At 44.5% G+C, this 20,633-nt stretch overlaps 1 long non-coding RNA gene across 1 annotated transcript in view; it reads left to right on the top strand.

Annotated features, from left to right (window-relative positions):
* Positions 1-2,095, top strand: part of LOC144762053 (uncharacterized) — a 99,085-nt gene extending 96,990 nt beyond the window's left edge. Inside the window, exon 3 of the long non-coding RNA XR_013596025.1 lies at positions 1,396-2,095. This is a non-coding gene — a long non-coding RNA (uncharacterized LOC144762053). The remainder of the gene's footprint in view (positions 1-1,395) is intronic.
* The last annotated feature ends 18,538 nt before the right edge of the window (positions 2,096-20,633 follow it).

Raw genomic sequence — 20,633 nt, 5'->3', positions numbered from 1 at the left:
TTCACATGGTAAAATCACCTTAGAACACACCACAATTCCTAAAATGAGTATGGTACCATCAACAAATGATTTATAATGTAACTAAAGTCCTAAAACCTTCTATTAACTGCAATGCTTTTTAATGAGGTGCTATAATGTATATTGGTCCCAAGATGGCTGTCAACACTTCTGGGCCTGGGGGTCCTTGTGGGACCCCCTGAGCAGGTCCAGGGGGTCAGGGTGCTTCTACCCTGCCCCCTTTTTGAGTTCTACACGTTTGTTTTTCTGCTTTCCTGTGCCTCAGTCTACCGAGGCACAAGATAGCTGCCAACACTTTCTGGTTTGGAGTGTTGACAGACATTGGCAGCCAATCAGAATGCAGCTCGTGCTCGGAAAGGTAAGCTTACAGTAAGCTTACACGTAAGCTGCTATAGATATATATATTTTTTTTCTCTTTTGATTTTCTCAGGAACTACTGGAGGGATTTTCACCAAATATAGCAAAGGCACTTCTGTGTAACAGTCCCTACAATTTTGCCAAGTTGGGTGTAATTCCGTTCAGTGGTTCGGGCTGTAGACTTGTCAGAACGTCCTATGGAAATTAACATGGGGAAAACACGTTTTGGGACCCCACTTTTTTCTCAGCCCCCACTTCATGAATCCCCCCGAAACTTTCAGGGAAGGAGAGCAGCGGAGCTGGCCAAAATTTTGGAAAATTACACGCAAATTCCTCAACCAGCGCCAAAGTTATTCCCAATAGAATGATGCGGATTTCCTATGGTAGCCAATCCTAACTATATATGCCTACTGGCTATTGCCATTAGGTAATATATATATATATATATATATATATATATATATATATATATATATATATATATATATATATATATATATATATATATATACACACATATATATACATATATAATGAAAGAGTGAAGCTACAAAAACAGAGGAGCTTATTAAATGGAATCACTCATGTTTGTTAAAAGGGCCCTCACTCACCAACCTACTTGGTGACATACTTCATCATTGGGCCCCCAGCAGAGAGGCCGAGTGCCTCTCCGGTGTGTTACGACGCCTGATTGCAGCGGAGCAGGGTTTTTTGGGTGACAAGTGCTGGTGCATGAGGTGAGATTAAAATGGGCTTACTGCTTCCCAAGAAAATTTTAATTAGGTGGAGAGTAAGGCCAGGTTAAAAGGTTAAGGTGGATGCGGTGATTGAGTAAATTGTTCAAGTGCATCCAAGGTTTAGAAGGTCAGGTTTACATGTTTCAGCCTTTGAATGGTAATTGCCAGGCTTTCGTCAGGACCGGAGACCATGGCGGTGTGCACTGGAGGGTTGGGTTGTTAGCTTGTCTATATCTTTACAGCTTCATAATTGTATTGATTTTATTCTTCATTTTTTCCTCAGTTGGTTAATCTGCTCCTCCACCACCCCCTAACAATGACAAGCGCCGACTCCGCCTGCGCTTGTCACTGGAGGCGCCGGACAGATCTCGCTCTCCTGTGACCGACATCAAGAATCCTTTCCAGAGTCCACTGCATGAAGGACCCTTCGATGAGGGAAGGATGTGCTTCGCTGACACCTCTGCGTCTTTCTGATCATACCCCTTTAGACAGAATATTAGACAGCCCTGTGTGAACCCAAAGCATTCAGTAACTCTCTGAACATTGCAGATTACTTGTGGCAGACAGACACGTGTCTGGATAAGATCTACCCCTGGTCTTCTGGAGATAGATTTGCATAGCCCAGCTCTGACAATACCATCTAGCTTGCTCAGCGGTTGGCGCTGTTTAGGGACCATATGGAGACCACAGCACATCATGAGTGTCTGATAAGAGTATTTGTTGAGCCAGACACAAAGCATGATTTACTTTTAACAATACCAGCTGACCCCCTTGACACTGTCCCTTGGATGAGGGCAGGGGATATGGGAAGATTTTGATCCAGGTGTTGTGTTACTTTCCCTTCTGTCTGTCTTCCATCTATATCCTTGTCTTGTACACTGTGTTACTGTTTCAGAGAAAAGGTAGAATGCCTTCCTTGTAGTTCTGTAATTGATTAAACCAATGTTGAAACTTCAAATACGCAATAAAATCTTAATGCTTTACCATAGTGGGGTGTCATTCTTGTTTGCACTGCACAGAGCTTTTATTACTGTACATCACACTAAAGTAAACAGTGAGGTTTTAATGGACAAACCCTGTGGGAGCCAAAAACCTTTACTTAATTGTTTGCTCTGGTTCATTGGCCCATTAATGTAAGTAAATACAAAATGTATGCCACAATTTAAAGGTATAAAGTCTTGAAAATATACTTCAGCTAAAAACATTATTTTGCTTCATAAATGCTAAAAAAATACATTAGAATCACAGAAATCATATCATTCACATTAAAAATAAACTCCATAAAAATATCTACACCCTTTGCATTCAATATAACACCAGGACTTGATTAATTGTAAGCTTATACATCATGCCTTCTGCAAAAAGCTGGATACAGCAAACAGTATGCAAGTATTAGTATCTGTTTTGCATGTCATCAACATCAGCTTTATTTTGCTGAGTTCACACCATGAAAGTATATTAACAACATTAAAAAAATATCTCAATAAAAATGCAATACTAGACAAAACGTTGTAAAATGATTCATTCAAAACCTCAGTTGGATATTAGAAATGACAAAAATAGGGTGGGAAAAAGTAAAAAAGAATCATAGGAACTGATTTGGATCTTGGCAGATGGGATACTCTATCACATAGGTGACGGACATGCCGTCCGCCAAAATATGAATCCCATAATACCTTATGGCATTTAGATTTCACATCCACTGAAATCTGAATCAGGCCCTAAGTAGTCAGACAGCTTGAAAACAAAACCAAGTTGACTGTTCGGGTTGGTTAAATAAATCGCAAACAGTCTACTAAAACCTCAGTTTTGGATCTGGGGAGTATTCGGCCTGTGGGTTGAAAAAGCCTCCGAGGAGCCAAGAGATATACATAGGGCGATGGATAACAGTGAGTGTCTTCTTTCCAAGGCTGATATGTCCAAAACTAACCAGGTAACACAATTCAATATCTCTTCATTCGATCACATAGCAATGGATCATAAACAAAGGCATCAAAGGGCACAATATACAATTGTGGCAATTAAATAAAGTGCATCTGATATCAATGTAAAAATGCTAAGACCCATAAAACAGTAAATACATCAAGTACCAAGTGTATATGTACCATCAACATATTAAAATGAATAAGAGTAGCAAATAAATACCATTATTAAAACAACATTGACTTTCGCAACCGTAGAGCGTTCTTTAACAAGAACCAACTGCTTTGCATACCAATTGGCATTCCAGCTGCTGAAGAAAAAGTAGCACAGCTGTCCACCTCCTGGTGTTTGGATTTCATAATAGTGGAATCACCTTTTGAACAAGGGGCCACAAAACGTACAAAACAATACTAGGTGCAACAGCGACAATGGTGAGGTCTCATCACGAGGGCGTTGTAAAATGTCAGCAGATGCAAATCCATTGCAGGGGCCTGTGCTCGACCTCATGGTCACAGGTTCAAATCCCGGTGGGTCCACTCAGCCTTTCATCCATCTGAGGTCGATAAAATGAGTACCATTGAGGTGGGTAACAATGAACATCTGCTATTCAGCGCCAAGAGACCTCTGGGTGAACGTACGCTTTACAAATACAGATGTTATGTTATGTTAAATTGTCCCTGAGGGAAGCACAGAAATCATCTGATAGAGCAGGTCCAAAAGAGCGTTAATAGCACCCTTTCCAAGGAATTCTGTACAAGACAAATGAAGGGAGCAAATAGCGTCCCCTGTTGGGACATGGCAGAAATCTCTGACAGATGGTTTCACTACTTCCTCCCTCTCTACACAGGCCTTTCTATGGGAGAGGAAGCAATACTCTATCCACCCTTTACCCTCCTTGGTGATGCTTCTAGGGTTGTCAAAGACATGGGGAAGCCTAGGGCAAAGGTGGTCTCTCTAATACATCTGAGCTCCAGGGATGCTAGGACCATGGCGACAGGAGAGGCAGTCATAGATAAAAAGATGGCTAAAGTCAGCCTCTTAATATAGCCAAAAGGAGCACCATAGTAAAAAGGGAGCAAGACGTATATGATCTTTGACATATTCTAGTCCAAACTCCTGATGGACTATAAAATGGGAGGTAGACGGCGGAATCCCCACGTGGAGTCAACAGACTCTGTTCTCTTCCACTTGTGCCCTTATGATGTCCCTGTGTCCTCATATCCCTGAACCATATATGAGGGAAGGAAGACACTTCATCCTGAAAATGTCTAAAATAGGTTTGCCCCCCAGGGTAGTAGCTAGAGAGAAGACAGACCTAACCGCACAAGAATACCGGCTTACTCTACTCAAAACACACGGCGACCATGAACAACCTTAACGTACATCACCCCAAATAAGGGAACTGGCTCGCTCTAGCGATGGAATTCCGACAAACACACATTTTTGGATGTTATGGGGTCCACATACCATTATGTGTGTCTTTGACAGATTAGTCAATAATCAAGAGAAGAGTGTCTAGGGAGGTTTAAACCATCCTTGGGAGCACAAAAAACAACCACATTGGGATGTTAAAGAAGGCCCTCACTCACCACCTAGTGATGACATGCTTCATCATCGGGCCCCACCAAAGAGACCGAGTGTCTCTTTGGTGTGCTGCAACCCCAGATTTACTGCGGAGCGGGATGGTGAGTAAGGGCGTGTTGGTTGCAAAATGAACCTTTAGTGAGTGATGGGTGAGTTAAAAAATGTCAGTAGTGTATCTGAGATAATACTTTATTAAATGATCACTAAAGACACGCAATATTAAAATATGTGAGGAAACAGTCCACTATAATTGAGTGGTGGGTTCCTAGAGAGTGGTCGACATGTTTCTTGCCATCGAAACGGTGTTAATTTACCTGGCAATTCATCAGGACTGTGTGTGAAAAAAACCCTGGCGGTATGGGCACTCTAAGGCCCACCCTTACCTAGGGACGTGCATGTGAAAATTAAATAAAAGGTGAAAAAGTGCAAAAAAATTAGGAATGATTGAACTATTCCTAATTACTCCTGGTTTAGGAAGCTTCTACTTATCGTTTCTGCACCTGAAAAATAAAAGGACAGAGACATACAGGTAGGACAAACATAAACACTCAGAATTACTCCTGGTTGTTCTTGGTTGTTAATAGTAGATATTGTGCTCCAAGAGTGAGTAACATACTGTCTGTGGTAGAATAGCGCTATGATTAACACCACCTATTAGCCCTGGGTACAGGAGAGCTGTAAGAGGTGGGGTGTACTATTCGTGGAGCAGACTAGTAGTGACTAAGGAATTAAAACGGTGAAAATCTTCCACAGAAGGTCGTCAAACCAGCGATCAAATTCAAACAATATAATGAAAAACGATCGCAGTCAAATAAAATGTCTCACTTTCTAGGTGTTAGGAATAAACACCATGGGTCACAGGAGGGGGGTGGGAGCGTATTCGGCACACCCTGTTAAATGGCAAAACAGATGAAAAAACGCTTCAGAACAATGCAAAACCACTTGGTATGCGTGCGATCGGTACTTAGCTTTGTGCTGCCAGCTGGCTTTTACTTACGCCCTCGACGCTCGGCACCCGCGGTCTACCTACGTCACCCTCGAACCGGACCCCGACGATGAAGAAGCGGGCTCGGTTCACCGTTTTAAAACCAGGGTTGCGAGGCGGTGAGCATTTCCGGGTGGGCGTGGGCTCGTGACTGTCGTTTGTGTTACCAATCGGAGCAGTCTTGGTTACCAATCGGAGCAACCCGAGGCTGTGACACGGAGTCACGTGGAATGACAGTTGCTTGGTAACGTGGGAAACAGTATGCGCGCTAAACGCGGAAGTGATAGTGGTTCGCCTCGCGTTACCAATCAGCGTGCTCTGACGCTGTGTCTCATGGCAAGGTGGTTGTTAGGTTACTAGGGTAAACAATTCGCATTACGCGCAGGGGAAAGTTTAGTTAATGTGTAACATAGATTCGGAGCAACGCCGGAGAAGTGGGGCACTCCAATTGTTAGATATTAATAGTACCTCTCAGTCATGAGAAACATAAGTAGTTCAACAATATAAATGGCAGAGAGATCCGCATCATAGTTGTTGGATCTACACCTTAGTTTATCGACTAGTCGAAGATGGGCTAGCAATTAGTGGTGTTTATAGTAGATAACTAATATAATTCTTGGCAGATGGTTAAAAAAGGGGGTGGGGAAGCCAAGATTGGAGAGGTTACCACCAGGCCGTTATGGTGAGAGATAAGTAACCATGGATATACACCCAGATTTTACCAGTTAGTGGATTGCATTGTATAGCGCCTAGAGAATCAGAATTAGTGTTTTGACTTTGTTCTAGTTCACTTCATCACAGAATTCCACGGAATATCATCGTTAAGTCCAAGAAGGTGGGTAGACAGCCTGTATACCCACCTTTGTTCTTTTTCAAAGAGAAGGTTAGGAATGTTAGTGCTACCAATCACTTGCTCAATGACAGTCCATCGCATGTCATTCGGGGTGTGGTTATGTTCCAAATAATGGCGGCTGAGTTTGGTGGTCAATTTCTTGCACCTGATGTTCGAGCGGTGTTCACCTATCCTCTGTTTGACCTTCCGGGTTGTCATTCCTACGTAGCGGAGGTCGCAGGGACAGGTGATCAAGTAGACAACATTCTGAGTGTTACAGTTTGTGTGGTTTTTTTGAGTCCAGATTTTGCCTGACTCGAGCTCAAGGGTTTTGGTGTGTGTCGTGAGGTGACACACACTGCAATTCGTGCATGGGAAATGACCACTGATTTTCGGGAGCCCCCAGATTTCTGTGATCGGTCTTTCCAAAGTGGGGGTCCCGTTCTTGGGTCTGGTATGCACGAGGGAGTCCTTCAGGCTGCGTCCTTTTTTGAAGGAAAACAGTGGGTTTTCCCAATCTGTTTTTACGCTGGACACACAATGCGCCAATTTTTGTTAATTGATTTCTTCATATGGTTTGACATTGTGCTGTATGTTGTTACACAAGTCAGCGGTATGGTCTGGTTGTTGGTAATTTTATCCTCAAGGAGGGATTCCCGTGGCTGATTGCGGGCCCTTTTGTAGCCTTTGTTCAGTATCTGGGTAGGGTAGCCCCGAAATTTGAGTTTTTCGGTTAGATCAGCAGACTGGCTCTTGAAGTCTTGAAGATCAGAGCAGTTCCGTCTTAACTGCAGATATTGTCCGTATGGTAGGTTTTCTTTCAGTGGTCTCGGGTGGAAGCTTGTGAATTCAAGTAAGTTGTTACGTGCCGTGGGTTTTTGGAAGGTTTTCGTTATGAGTCTGGTCCCAGAGATCTGGATCCTGACATCCAAAAACGTAACCTCTGTCTTGCTTAGTTCAGAGGTGAATTTCAAGTTGGCATCCAGTGTGTTGATCCAACGTAAAAAGTCCTGCAATTGTTCATCATTACCTGTCCAGATAAGGAGAACATCGTCAATGTAACGTCTCCATATTTTAATGGAGGACGTAAATGGGCCATTGGGTTGTATAATATGTTTCGCTTCAAAATCCGCGACATATAGGCCTGCCACACTGGGGGCAAATGTGCTGCCCATCGATGTCCCCGTGGTTTGCAAATATAGGTTGTTTTTATAGGCAAAGAAGTTCTCTTTTAGTGCTATGGTAGCACAGTCTAGTATGAACGTTTTGGATGCCTGAAAATCCCAGTTTATAGAATCTAAGGCTGTCCCCAGGACCTTGATGGTATCATCCTGGGGAATGCTGGTGTATAGACTCTCAATGTCTAAGGTCACCAATGTGACTGTGTTCATACTGAAATCCAGGTTTTGGAGCAGTTGAAGTAGACTTTTAGTGTCCTTTAAATAGGTAGGCGTATTTTGCACCAGGGGTTTGAGATAGTGATCACAGAATCGGGAAAGTGGCTCCAAAAGAGAGCCAATCCCGGACACGATCGGTCTCCCTGGTGGAGGCAACCGGTTTTTGTGTGTCTTAGGCAGAGTGTAGAAGTATGGTATTCTACTTTCGCTAGTAGTCAGAAAATCTGCCTCATTTTTAGAGAGTGCGCCATTCTCTTCTGCTCTTTTGACCAGATTGGTGATCCGGGCTCTCAGGCCGTCGGTGGGGTCTCGGGTCAGGGGGGTGTAGTTTTTCTTATCTCGTAAGAGTACTTCACACGCCATCTCATAGTCAATTGTATTTTGGATCACTAATCCGCCGCCCTTGTCGGCTGGTTTTATTGTGATCTTTGGGTCATTCTGTAGTGATCTTAAAGCCTGGTATTCCTCTGTACTGAAATTGCTGAATGATGGAGTTTCCTGGTAGGTATCCAAATCCAGGAATACAGCCTGCTCAAAGGCAGTGATGGCAGCTGGCACTGTCTGGATCGGAGGGTAAAACGTGGATCTCAGTCTTAAGCATGTGTCACCCTTTCGAAGTGTTTCATTTGGGTCTTCCTTACCCTCAAAAAAGGCTTTTAGTTTCAATTTGCGGAAAAACTCTGACAGCTCACAGTGTAGCTTAAATTTGTCAGGGCGAGCAGTTGGTACATAGCCTAGACCTCTTTCTAAGACTGCTGATTCTGTCGGGGACAGGATTTTGTCAGACAAATTGTTAATGAGGCTCAAATTCCGCTCGTTCCTGGCTGTTGCTCCCTGTTGCGGGTGTGATTGCTCACTGCATCGTCTGTCTCCCACGACACATGGTTTGCAGGCTGGCCCGAACCTCTTCTCTTTCCCCTTCCTCTCCTGCCCTGGTCTAAAAAAGGCTGGCGGTATTGTGGTTGGTAGTTTGGGGGTGGGAAGAATCCTGGGTTCCAGCCCATCATTGAATATGGAGGTTGGTGAAATGGAAATTGGTGGCTCAGTACTGGCATCTGAGGTGGTGCTGGCCATCTCTGTATGTCTCTGTCCTTTTATTTTTCAGGTACAGAAACGATAAGGAGAAGCCTCCTAAACCAGGAGTAATTAGGAATAGTTCAATCATTCCTAATTTTTTTGCACTTTTTCACCTTTTATTTAATTTTCACATGCACGTCCCTAGGTAAGGGTGGGCCTTAGAGTGCCCATACCGCCAGGGTTTTTTTCACACACAGTCCTGATGAATTGCCAGGTAAATTAACACCGTTTCGATGGCAAGAAACATGTCGACCACTCTCTAGGAACCCACCACTCAATTATAGTGGACTGTTTCCTCACATATTTTAATATTGCGTGTCTTTAGTGATCATTTAATAAAGTATTATCTCAGATACACTACTGACATTTTTTAACTCACCCATCACTCACTAAAGGTTCATTTTGCAACCAACACGCCCTTACTCACCATCCCGCTCCGCAGTAAATCTGGCGTTGCAGCACACCAAAGAGACACTCGGTCTCTTTGGTGGGGCCCGATGATGAAGCATGTCATCACTAGGTGGTGAGTGAGGGCCTTCTTTAACATCCCAATGTGGTTGTTTTTTGTGCTCCCAAGGATGGTTTAAACCTCCCTAGACACTCTTCTTTTGATTATTGACTATTGACCGGGGAACAAAAGTGTCTTATTACTCTCCCTACCTCTCTCCTTGTTGTGTATATCTTTGACAGATTAGTCTGCAGACCTAGCTTCTCCAAAAAAACAACAAGGAACGTAATCAACTGCTTCAAGCCATTTGCAGTCCTGGCCAGTAGCACAGCGCCATCCGCGTAAAGGAGAGCCGGCATGGGCTTACTTACTACTTCTCATGAGCCCTCACATTTACTACAATAGATTCAAACTAATTAATGTAGAGCAGGTATAGGATCAGGGAAAGCACACACCCCTGCCTGACCCCACAATTACCTGAGAAGATTTGTGTGCACTCACCATTGTTGCCATATCTAACTGATGATTTCAAGTCCCAATAGAGATATCGTAAAAATGCAACAAGATCCGCCTCCAGGCATGAAGATGTTAAAATGACCCACAGTTTTGACCGGTTAACGAACTAAAAACGCGCTTGATAAATCCAAGAAGGCCAGTTGAAGGGAAGAACCCATGGCATCCTTATATTTAGCTACTAGCAGCTGAAGATTAAGGGAGTGCACAGTAGTTCCAAGGCCTGTCTTGAACCCATACTGCAATGGGGAAATTATGTCATTTCATGATGTCCAGTCTAACAAGTGATCCAGTACTATGCGCCCAATTATTTTTGTGACTGCTTCAAGGAGGATGATGGGTTGATAGCATGCAGGGTCAACCAAGCTGCCCTTCTTCAAAACTGGAGCAATAACTAATTTGCACCAAGATTCAGGAATGCCTGCCTTAGACACAAAGTTAAAGTCATAGGCATGTAATGGTGACCAAAATTCCATATTTGTCTTATAGGTCCATGGGGACCCCATGTGGTCCAGGGGTCTTTTTGACATGGCTATTTTGAATAGATTTAAGAACCTCTTTATTAGTCACGATAATACTCAATGGCAAGGGTACATCAAGCAGCCCGTCTACCTCACAGCTGGCATTGGATAAATATATGTTACTAAAATGCTTGTTCCATATATCGGGCTGATATGAGAAGTTGCTAAGTCAGGCGGGGGCGCCCCCGGGGTAAAGACTGCCCTAACTGTCTTCCAATTTAGTTGGGTTCCTCTAGCATGAAAAGCAACCTCGAAGGTTTCCCACCTTTCAACCCGCATATCAGCCTTTCTTGATTTTAGGGCAACTTTGTAGTCCTTCCCACAAAGCACTAATAAATCCCTGGTCCCTCAGGATGGACTTTAGTGCAAGGTGCAACTTATCCCTTGTAACCCTACTAGACCTATCAAACCATGACTTCTCCTTCCCAAGGGTGTTTCGAGGTGGCTTGGACAAGGACTTCATATATGAGTAGCCAGGGCACTGAAGTGGGTAAGGACAATAGAGGGCTCCACTACTTCGAACAGACAGTCCAATATTAGACCAGTACAGTCACTAACCAGTTGGGCCGTCACTTTATTCATGTCGGCAGAGCGCCAAACTATTCTTCGACCTGCATCTTTAGTGACCAGTAACTGATTAGCTCCTCGTGCATTAGTCTTCTTGTTTCCAATGGCAATAGAGAGGGCTAGGGGGTTTATGGTCATTCAAAGTGTGGAAATCACCCTTCCATCAGCTAACAGGGGGTGGAGACTCCGAGTGGTGAAGATATACTCTATTACTGACCCCCCCTCTTCCAAAGTAGGTGCGACTAATGGCAGAGACATGAACTGGGACATCCCTGTCCAAGTCAATCGGTTTCGCCTTTGGGGCTTTATATGTATTTAGCTATGCAGCACATTGGCCTGGGTGCTGAAACTTCTACTGTTCTTTAACATGGAGGGAAAGTAAGCACCAAAGTGCGTGTCATGCCAGGTATGGAAACACATGGAGAGAAAGATTGCCTTTCAGCTGGAAATGGTATAGTTGAAAGCTCTGTTTTTAGTATAAAATCAGGGTCTTTGCTGTCATATCACTGAAAATACAAGATTTTTAAAAAATTATTTTGGTCTACGGGTACTTGTGGAAGACAATTTCTATGGACTGGAATCTAGAGAATGCTAAAGTGATCCTGGTATTTTACGGACCTCTGCTGATCGTTTTCTATCAAGACAGTTAACTAGAGGCAGTTAAACAGACAAAAAAAGTCCCTACGCAGAAACAGACAAGTCCTAGGGCTGATCTCCAGAGCCCACAAAGTACATAGACATATAAGTATATAATAAGAATATACTAAATTAAAGAGGTCTCGAATGCTCAACCTAAAAACTGTATTATAAAGCTAATGTGTCTGGAACCCCACCTTGACTCGAAGGCTTGCATAAACACATCGCTCAACCGTAATGGGGATATTTTTAACCCTTGCATCCAAGCCACCCTGTACTCGGCCCCATCAGATGGAGAGGCAGCAAGGGTATATGCAATATACCCATCGAGGGCAACATCCTCTTGTGACCTTGTCTCCTGAGGAAAAACAACATTGTATCCCTTAATAAAAGTAACCCACTCATCCTTATGTAGTTTGGAATGTACACCCGAAATTGTCCAAATAAGGGAATTAAGTGGAAAACCGAGATTCCTAAAAGTAACCACAAGGGTGATACACGACTGCTCAATCCAGGCCCCAGTACTATTTGACAAAGAACCGGGCAAAATCAACCCCAAAGTCCATGAGTCCAAGAGCGGGGCGGGGGGGGGGCAACTGGGGCCAGCGAAGGGGTAACAGACGATCCAGATACACTTTGGTGCGAGTTCATTGGCTTTATAGGGCACACAGTTAATACTCTTTAGATTAAATATAACATTTTGATTCTCACATACGAGTTTAATAGGACAAAACGAGCCACAGCAAAGACTAAAATATCTTGTGTGTGAATTTTAAACTTGTAAAGCCTCTGTGTGCCGTGTGACGTGTAACAGCTGGTGTGTGGGTAATATCCACTTCTTTCAATGGGCCACACATGGTGGGTAGAGATAGACATAGAGGAACTCCCAGGGCAAACATCAAAGGACTTAGAGGAGCGGACAGCACCCCAACTGCTGGAGAACCCTTCTGGGGTAGATTTCCAAACCATTTCACACATTAAACTCTTGGCCATGGTTGGTGAAATAACATCTAGAAATGTGTCGAAATGCGGTCATTTCTAACAATTGCAAAAAGATAGCTAATGCTCCCCCTGTTTTTCATATCTTCTTCAATGCCTCCATCTGCCTTGACATTCCCATAGGGTGGCCAAAGGGAGCAATCCATTTAGATCTTATGTTATGGTAAAATCTACAAAAGAACAAGAGATGTTCCACATTTTCAGGCGAGCTATTACACGCCAAGGATGAGAGCTGGACCAATCACATGTCCATTTAAAGGTAAAGTGGGCAGTGAAAGTGTACCAAGCCTAAATCTGATGGACAGGACCTTCTTCTGCTGAGAAGTGATCTAATTTAGCAAATCCTCAATTAGTAGATCTCATTTGAATGTAAAAAACAAGCTATAAAAAACTCACAGGCGATGCCAAGCATTTTCATGTCATCATTTCTCAATATCTAGTTGCAATATTACTGAACCGTGTCTAGGAATCTGCCAGGGGTCCAACCAGAACAGTCCAGGCTCAAGGTTTTTAAGGTGAATTTCACATAGGCAGCCCAGATAATCTCTAGGGCGCCTGGTCTGGTTATGTCATCTAGTAGTCCTTCTCTATCTGTATCTCGTCTACAGTCCACAAGCATATCTAGCACAAGAGAGGTTTTGTCTTTGGAAATAAGGGAAATGGGTTTTCAGGCACAATCAAATCTCAATGGAAGAGTCTGAGTTCTTCTTAGGACCTTCAATAAAGGTTTATTCTTTCTTTTATCTAACACTTCAAACTTGGGATTGCCCCAGAGGTCCAAACCATAGAGCACTGTTCTGACAGCCTTAGCCCTACATATTTCTAGAACAGGAGATATAAAAAGTGGACAAGCAGTTGGCAAATGTAGGTAACGCGGTCACCCTGTGATTCAACGCTAAATTGCTCTTTTAGTTTTAATCACATTTTATTGATTTTGCAATTTAAACAGAAAACACACTGGCCAACACACCAGATAAATGACAAATAAAATTACAAAGGAAAATTCAACTGCCTGCACACACATGCCTCCCCCAACCGACATCCATCGACAAAATGCAACACAAAGCCACATGTGACAATCAATATCATCCACCCACCCACCCCGTCCGCCCTCAACTCATAAATGGCCGGATGTCATCATCAATCGATTGATACTTGAGATGAACGGGTTCCAACTCTATGTCCCGGTAATCGGCCCACCCCTGCCATATCTTGCGTTGCTTCTGGGGGCAACCCCTTGTTTTAAATACTGTCACTTCCAGACACATAGAATGGTCCATTGCTATCTTCCAAACAGCCAGGACAGGGGAGTCGCAGCCTTCCATTCCCACCCCATGTCAGGCTTTGCTAAAGTGAGACCCAAACACAAGAGAGATAATCAGTACCTATTGCCACCCAAATCGTCAGTGAGATGTAGTTGGGCACGTTTGGCATCCATTGAGAAATAACCAAGAGAAAACCCTGCTAAAACAGGCAGAATTTCTGCAAATCAGTGCAGCTCCACACTGTATAAATAAATGTGCATTCCCCAGTGCCACACTGAAGACAGTTTGGGGAGTCGTTCATACCCATGCACTAGAGTCAATTGGCATGTAAAATATACCCTGTGGAGATACTTCAGCTGGATCAGCCTAAGTCGAGCCGCTACTGCAGTCAATCAAGGCGCCTCAAGTGCCTCTCTCCAATCCTCATAACCAAGAACCTCAACATCCGCCTCCCATGCAGCCCCATGGACAAGAAGCCTGTTGGGATGATTGGAGAACGAAATCACTGTTAACTAGAGCAACCATGTGCTTGAACCTATGGACTTTATCCAAGGAAAAAACCTCTGTAGCACTCAACCTATGAAATGATTTTTGGAGACTGAGTACCATGAAATTTTACTTTGTGGCATCCATTTCTAGTCCATGATTTAAGCAAAACTAGGAAAAGCTCTCTAAGAAAATTGTAATGCCCATTGGAGTCCTGGATAATAATAAATTGTCGTCTGCAAAGAGAAAACCTCGGACTTTCTGACCCGGACTCTAGTGGAGTCATTAGAACAATTTGAGAAAATATCAAAACAACAATTCATAAAAAATTTGGAGCCAGGCCGCAGCCCTGGTGAACTCCCTTCTTTATTTTTATTTTCTTTGTAAGCTATCCGTGTACACCCCGCCAAACTTGAGCAGAATTCTCTGAATGCAATTGAATTAATATATAAAATAAATGTAGAGGGTCTCCATGTTTTGCAGGCACCTCCCACAGGTTTGATCTCTGGTCAAGATCAAAAGCCTCCTGAAAAGTCCATAAAAGCCAGATCGTAGTGGTATAGAAATAGAAACAAAGAGATAGGAGTATACCCGTTAAACCAGTCGAGACTCTGGTAAAGTGTGCGTACAAAGACCAATGTCTCAATTAGAAATTATTTCACATGGGGGTGTGGCTTGGACGGCGGTGAGAATGGCAGCCTAATCTGTCTCCGCTCCGTACAGGGACAGATTCAGATCCTGATGCAGTGCGATTCAGAGCCCGAGCGTCACTCAGATCGGTGACATCTGCAACCGCTTGATTTGGTGCGCGGGGAAAAGTGATTTGCGACTCCGTTACGGACAATGAAAGGAGTTTTATAGCCGATCGGGCTGACAGTCCGGGGACCCGATAACCAGCCGCCATCTTGTGATCGCGATCTCCACTCCTGACTCGAAGGTGCTCCGATGCTTGCAAGTCCCAGATAGAGTGTGGTTTCTACACCGGAGGTGAGCGCTTGATTTACCCACACTCAGGGCGGTGCACGGATGATCCCGATGATATGCCACGGCAGCGGAAGGCAAAATAACCTGACTCGCGCCACTATTGCCGGACTACAAAATGGCATCCTGATCAGACCCTGCAACGAGCGCAGCCTGCCTCCTTGCCATGCTATCCTGGGCGGGGCTTCTCGGTCGGGACTGTCTAAATAACCCCATACTAAATTATGTCTGCCGCTCCTTCTAAAATCCCCCAACACACACGTCGCGCTTGACCTCAAGATGGCGGACCTACACACTTTTTGAGACGACGATTTTTTTTGGGGCAAATCACTTCAGCGATCAGCCATCACAAAAAACGGCCAGCTTTAGCCCATAACTGCTCTTCAGCCCTAACATCGCCAGCAGTAGGTACGTCGTCCAGCAACTGAGAAGAAGGCACACTGAGCCCACACTATAACAACTGCAGCCAGCCGTCCAGCAACTGAGAGGAGCATCGCTCCAGGACCATTTTATCAGCGATCAGCCATCATAAAAAACGGCCAGCTTTAGCCCATAACTGCTCGTCAGCATAATAACACCCAGCAGTAGGTACAGGCGACACCAGTCAACGCCGTCCAACAAATGAGAGGAGCATCGCTCCAGCACCATTATAACAGCAATCAGCCATCATAAAAAACGGCCAGCCTTAGCCCATAATTGCTCTTCTGCCCTAATAATGCCCAGCAGTAGATACAGGCGACACCAGTCAACGCCGTAAAGCAACAGAGAGGAGGGCACACTGAGCCCACACTATAACAACTGCAGCCAGCCTATCCTGATTTTCCGGGGTGTCCTGCAACAAACGCATCGATTCGGAAAGGTAAGGAAGGTCTTTGCTGTCACCTGCGACCCGGCCCACAGCTCAGCGTCCCTGTCCCCCTGGCACTAAGCAGTGTTACTAGTGCCCCACTACAAAATAGGATCTCATGAATATTGTGGGCTAGGAAAAGCAAAACTGCCAGAAGTGAACTCCCAGCCATTGAATACATAAATCTGACTCTGATTCTGCAGTCGGTCGTGGTTCAACCGCTATCTTTCCACCTTCCTACTGATTAGACACCACGTAAATACCGAAAATGGTGGATAGGGACTCTAAAAACACTAAGAAGGTACGACCAGAAACATCCATCTCAGACTCACCTATTAAAAACAGGGGTGACGTTGCTAGCACACTAGACATGATTTTGAGGAAGCTGGCGGACGTGCATGAACTAGCCAAATCAACTAAATGCAACACCGACGCGATGCAACTTGAACTAACTACGATCAGGGCAGACATGAACTCCTTATCTCTACGTCTAAACAAAAGGAGAGGTAGGGAGCGTAGAGTGACACTCTTATTCCCCGGTAATAGCAAATAAACAAATGAAGAGTGTCCAATGCTTTGGATTAAGCAAGACCACAAAAAGGAGCAAACAAACGGCTTCAATTAAGACGTTTTTAGAAATTTTTAGAAAGCCCTCACTCACCACCTAGTGATGACATGCTTCATCATCGGGCCCCACCAAAGAGACCGAATGTCTCTTTGGTGTGCTACAACGCCAGATTTACTGCGGAGCGGGTTGGTGAGTTCAGGCAGTGTTGTGCAAAGGAAAAGTAACTAATGAGTGGTGAGTGGTTAAAAACAGTCCGTAGTGTATCAAAATAACTTTATTAGGATGATCACTAAGGAATGGTTTAAAATTATGTGTTTGGAAATTATGTCCACAATTATTTGAGTGGAAGTTTCCTAAGTATCAGTCGACATGTTTCAGCCACGAAACGGTGTAATTTTACCTGGCATTCATCAGGACTTATGTGAGCTAAACCCTGGTGGAATGGGCGCGCTAAGGCCCACCCTTACCTAGGGGCGTGAAAGTGAAAATTAACGTGTTGCTCCTGTGAAAATTGAGACTTCGTGCCTAGGACCTTAGCGGTGACATAAGGGCCTTGCTGGTCAACATAGAGCTCGACTGGATCCCTCCCTTGCCTTTGGCAGTCCTATGCAAAGTCGTACATCTTGTCGTGGTCAGACTGTTGGCACTGGTTCTGTCGGGGTCGGTCAAATGTGTTCGTCTTACTGGGCTTTTCGTCGTTATTGTCATTCGGGTGTCCTCGCCCACGTCCTCTATTTCTTGGATCGTTCGTGCAGTCTCTCGCCTCTTTATTCCTAATTATTTCTAAAAGAATCGGACACTGGAATTTCCAATGTCCGATCCCTTTACAAAACGCACATTGGTTCTCGGTCAAATCCCTACGTCCAGCGTAGGATGTGGGTGCGTTATCTCTAGGAGGTTGGTTTCTAGGGGTGGTCGGTTGGTAGTTTCCTTTGCAGGAATCCCTTCCTATCGTCACTCCCTGCAACTGTGCAATCATAACTCTTTCTGTTAGGTCTTTCTTCTTCTTTTCCGATGCCCTGTCATTTTCATTCTTTTGATGCTTGTAGTACTGGGCCATCTGAAGGATAGCTGCGGGTTTGGAGGCCGCCCAACTACTCTCGCTAGTCTGCAATTTCTGTGAGACTTCCTGTAACAGACCTTTAACGTAATTTTTGACAAACAGGTGATGTCCGGTCGCAGTGGTCATGTCCTGACCACTATAGTCAAAAAACACCGTCTCAAATCGAGAAAAGTATTCGGAGACATCTTCTTGGGGTTTCTGACGGCAAGCCATTACAATTGACCAGTCTACCTTTTTCTCGGGGATCAGTGTCTTTAGCTTTTGAACAATTTTGTTGGGGAGTTCTAAAATAGCCTCTAAGGGTTTCTGTCCGGGATCTCGTTGCCTATCTATGTCATCAAGTTGTTTCCAGGTATGTGCGATCAGCTCAAGGTGGTCGACTTTCCGTATTTGCTTCCACACATCAGCTGGTAGATATAACCCGAAAAACAAGTCGATGTCTGCTAAAGTCATGATTGTGGAACCTAGGGCCGTACCTAGTTCTGTATAAAAGGCCGTGGGGTTCTTTTGTAAGTCCGGTAAGGTTTTTCGGAATGTCAGGATGTCCTGTCGATCCCAGGGTTGGTATACCCAGTTATAAACTACCCTTCCCTTTGCGTCCTGATGGTTAATGTCGTCATGAGTTCCCTGACCTCGTGGGGAGACCCAGTAGGGAGCGGCCTCCTTTATCGGCATCATGGTATCAACTTTTCCTATCGGGGGTTCGGTCACTACAGGAGTCGTATTTTAGGCTATAGGTTCTTGTTCAGTGAGGTGGCGGAAGACTTCCAGCGTACGCGAGAAGAGTTCCGTCACGTCACACTCGCTCTCATCTCCTACATTTACCTTTCGGTACAAGTTCGCAAGGAGTTCAGGTCTCTTATCCTGATATCTCTCCTCATAGGCTGTGAGGGTATGGTAGCAAAAACGTACAATAAAGTGTTGTTTATGGCTGCTAGTATACGTGTCACATATATCTGAAATATATTCCTCTGTCTCTTGTCGTTCTATTAACGTTTTCACAATTTTGTCAATACCCACTCGTTCATGGCTGTTCAAGCGGCTTGCACTCGTAATCTCCTTTCCTACAGCTTCAGGCTGGTTTGAAGCTTCAGTTGATGCGGGGTTTAGTACGAGAGGCTCGGTCGGCGCGGAGGCCGTGGGTACCGAGGCCCTGGTACTACCTTCATTAGGGGTCGGAGGTTGTTGGTGCTGAGCTATAGGATGGGAGGGAGCATATGGAGGGGGCATATAGATGATTGGGGGACCTAGGAGTAAATCATCGTTCACCTTTTGCTTCGATGGTAGCTCAGGGTAAAGTACAGAGGGTGTTCTAACAGGACATTGGTCCGATGTTTCGGACTCCCGTTCTTTCTTTATCCTCTCTCTCTCCTTAATCTCTTCTTCTAGTTTTTGACCAGCCAGGTGGGCTGCTTTTCGCATTTCTTTTTCTACCTTCGCTTCGTCTCTCTTTTTACGCTGCATTGCTTCTTTCTGCCACATGCCGAGACTATCGAGCATGGTTGGCGTGGTTTTCTATTTAAGAAGGGCTGTTTCTAGTGCTTCTATTTTATTTATATCAAAAGATCCCATCAGTGGCCACTGACTTTCTTGATCTTTCTTGGTATTTTTATGCCATAGCTTGCTGTAGGCTGCGGCGACTAATCCATACTTCGTGAACATGTCCTTATTAGGGGTTGCCTCCAGTGGAGCTGGATGATCTACCTCTAATAAACGGTCCTGGCTGAACCAACTACAAATCAGTGGGGAGAAGATAGGCATGACGTATAACGAATAAAAAGTATTTCAAACAATGGTGGACAAAGGTCCGCACTACCTATCCTTCACTACTTGCAAAGACTAGACAGAATATTCCTATTCTTCCTTATTTGCAAACAGGGAATATCTCAAAAGAACCAATAGGAACAATCAATCAGTGGGGAGAAGATAGGTGCGGCGTATTATCAGTCCTTACTGATATGGACAAAAAGTCCGCGCTACCTATCCTTCACTATTCACAAAGGGAGAGAGAATATTCCTATTCTTCACCGTTTGTAGACAGAGAATGTCTCAAGAAGAACAAATGTCACTTAACAACCAAGGTTAAGTGATTCAATCAATAAATATTAACTAGTATTTTCAAACAATCAAACAAACAAAGAGAGTCGTGCTGCACGACCTTACCCGGACCGTATGGACAGTTTTCTCGTCTTCCACTTCCAGCGCCCAGTCGTCCTCTATTCTCCGTTATTGCCACGGCGCTCCTGAGGGTCCCCAGTCAGGACCGTAGATCACTCGAGAGAGGTCTGTTCGGAACCAGCGAAGTTCGGATGATCGGCCGCCAGACGAGGGTCTTTCAGGCGGGAGCTCTTCCCGATCGTTGCAGTCGTTCACTCTGTCATCAGGACCTCTCCCACTGGATCCACGTGTCGCTGATGGGCCCCACGTTTGGGTCGCCAATTTGTGGAAAAGCAGCTTTTCCAGGTTACCTTTCTACACACTGCTTTGGCGTTAGTCGCCTCTAAACCACTTCGACGATTATCAAATAAAGAGGCAGGAGCTGGAAACTGGAAAGCGGGAAACAGAGTTTAATTCGCTCCGGAGCAGAACACGTCAGATCAGACAAGAGGGTATCTTCTTGAGGTGCTCTAACAACATCTCTGAGGCCTGGCCTCTTATACACAGGTTTATTGTTTTATTGCATACAACACATTCTTGGCAATGCTTTGATGTACCGAAAGACATCCCCGGAATCCCCACTCCAGGCCCGTTCCCACACATATCTACAGTAGAGGTCCCCACCCCAATCTCAGCATGTGATGGCTATCGTGCAGCTGGACATTCCGCTGG

This window comes from Lissotriton helveticus, chromosome 6 (genome assembly GCF_964261635.1).
Source record: "Lissotriton helveticus chromosome 6, aLisHel1.1, whole genome shotgun sequence".
Classification (NCBI taxonomy): domain Eukaryota; kingdom Metazoa; phylum Chordata; class Amphibia; order Caudata; family Salamandridae; genus Lissotriton; species Lissotriton helveticus.
Note: the sequence above shows the minus strand (reverse complement) of the source record. Positions and strands in the feature narration are given on the sequence as shown.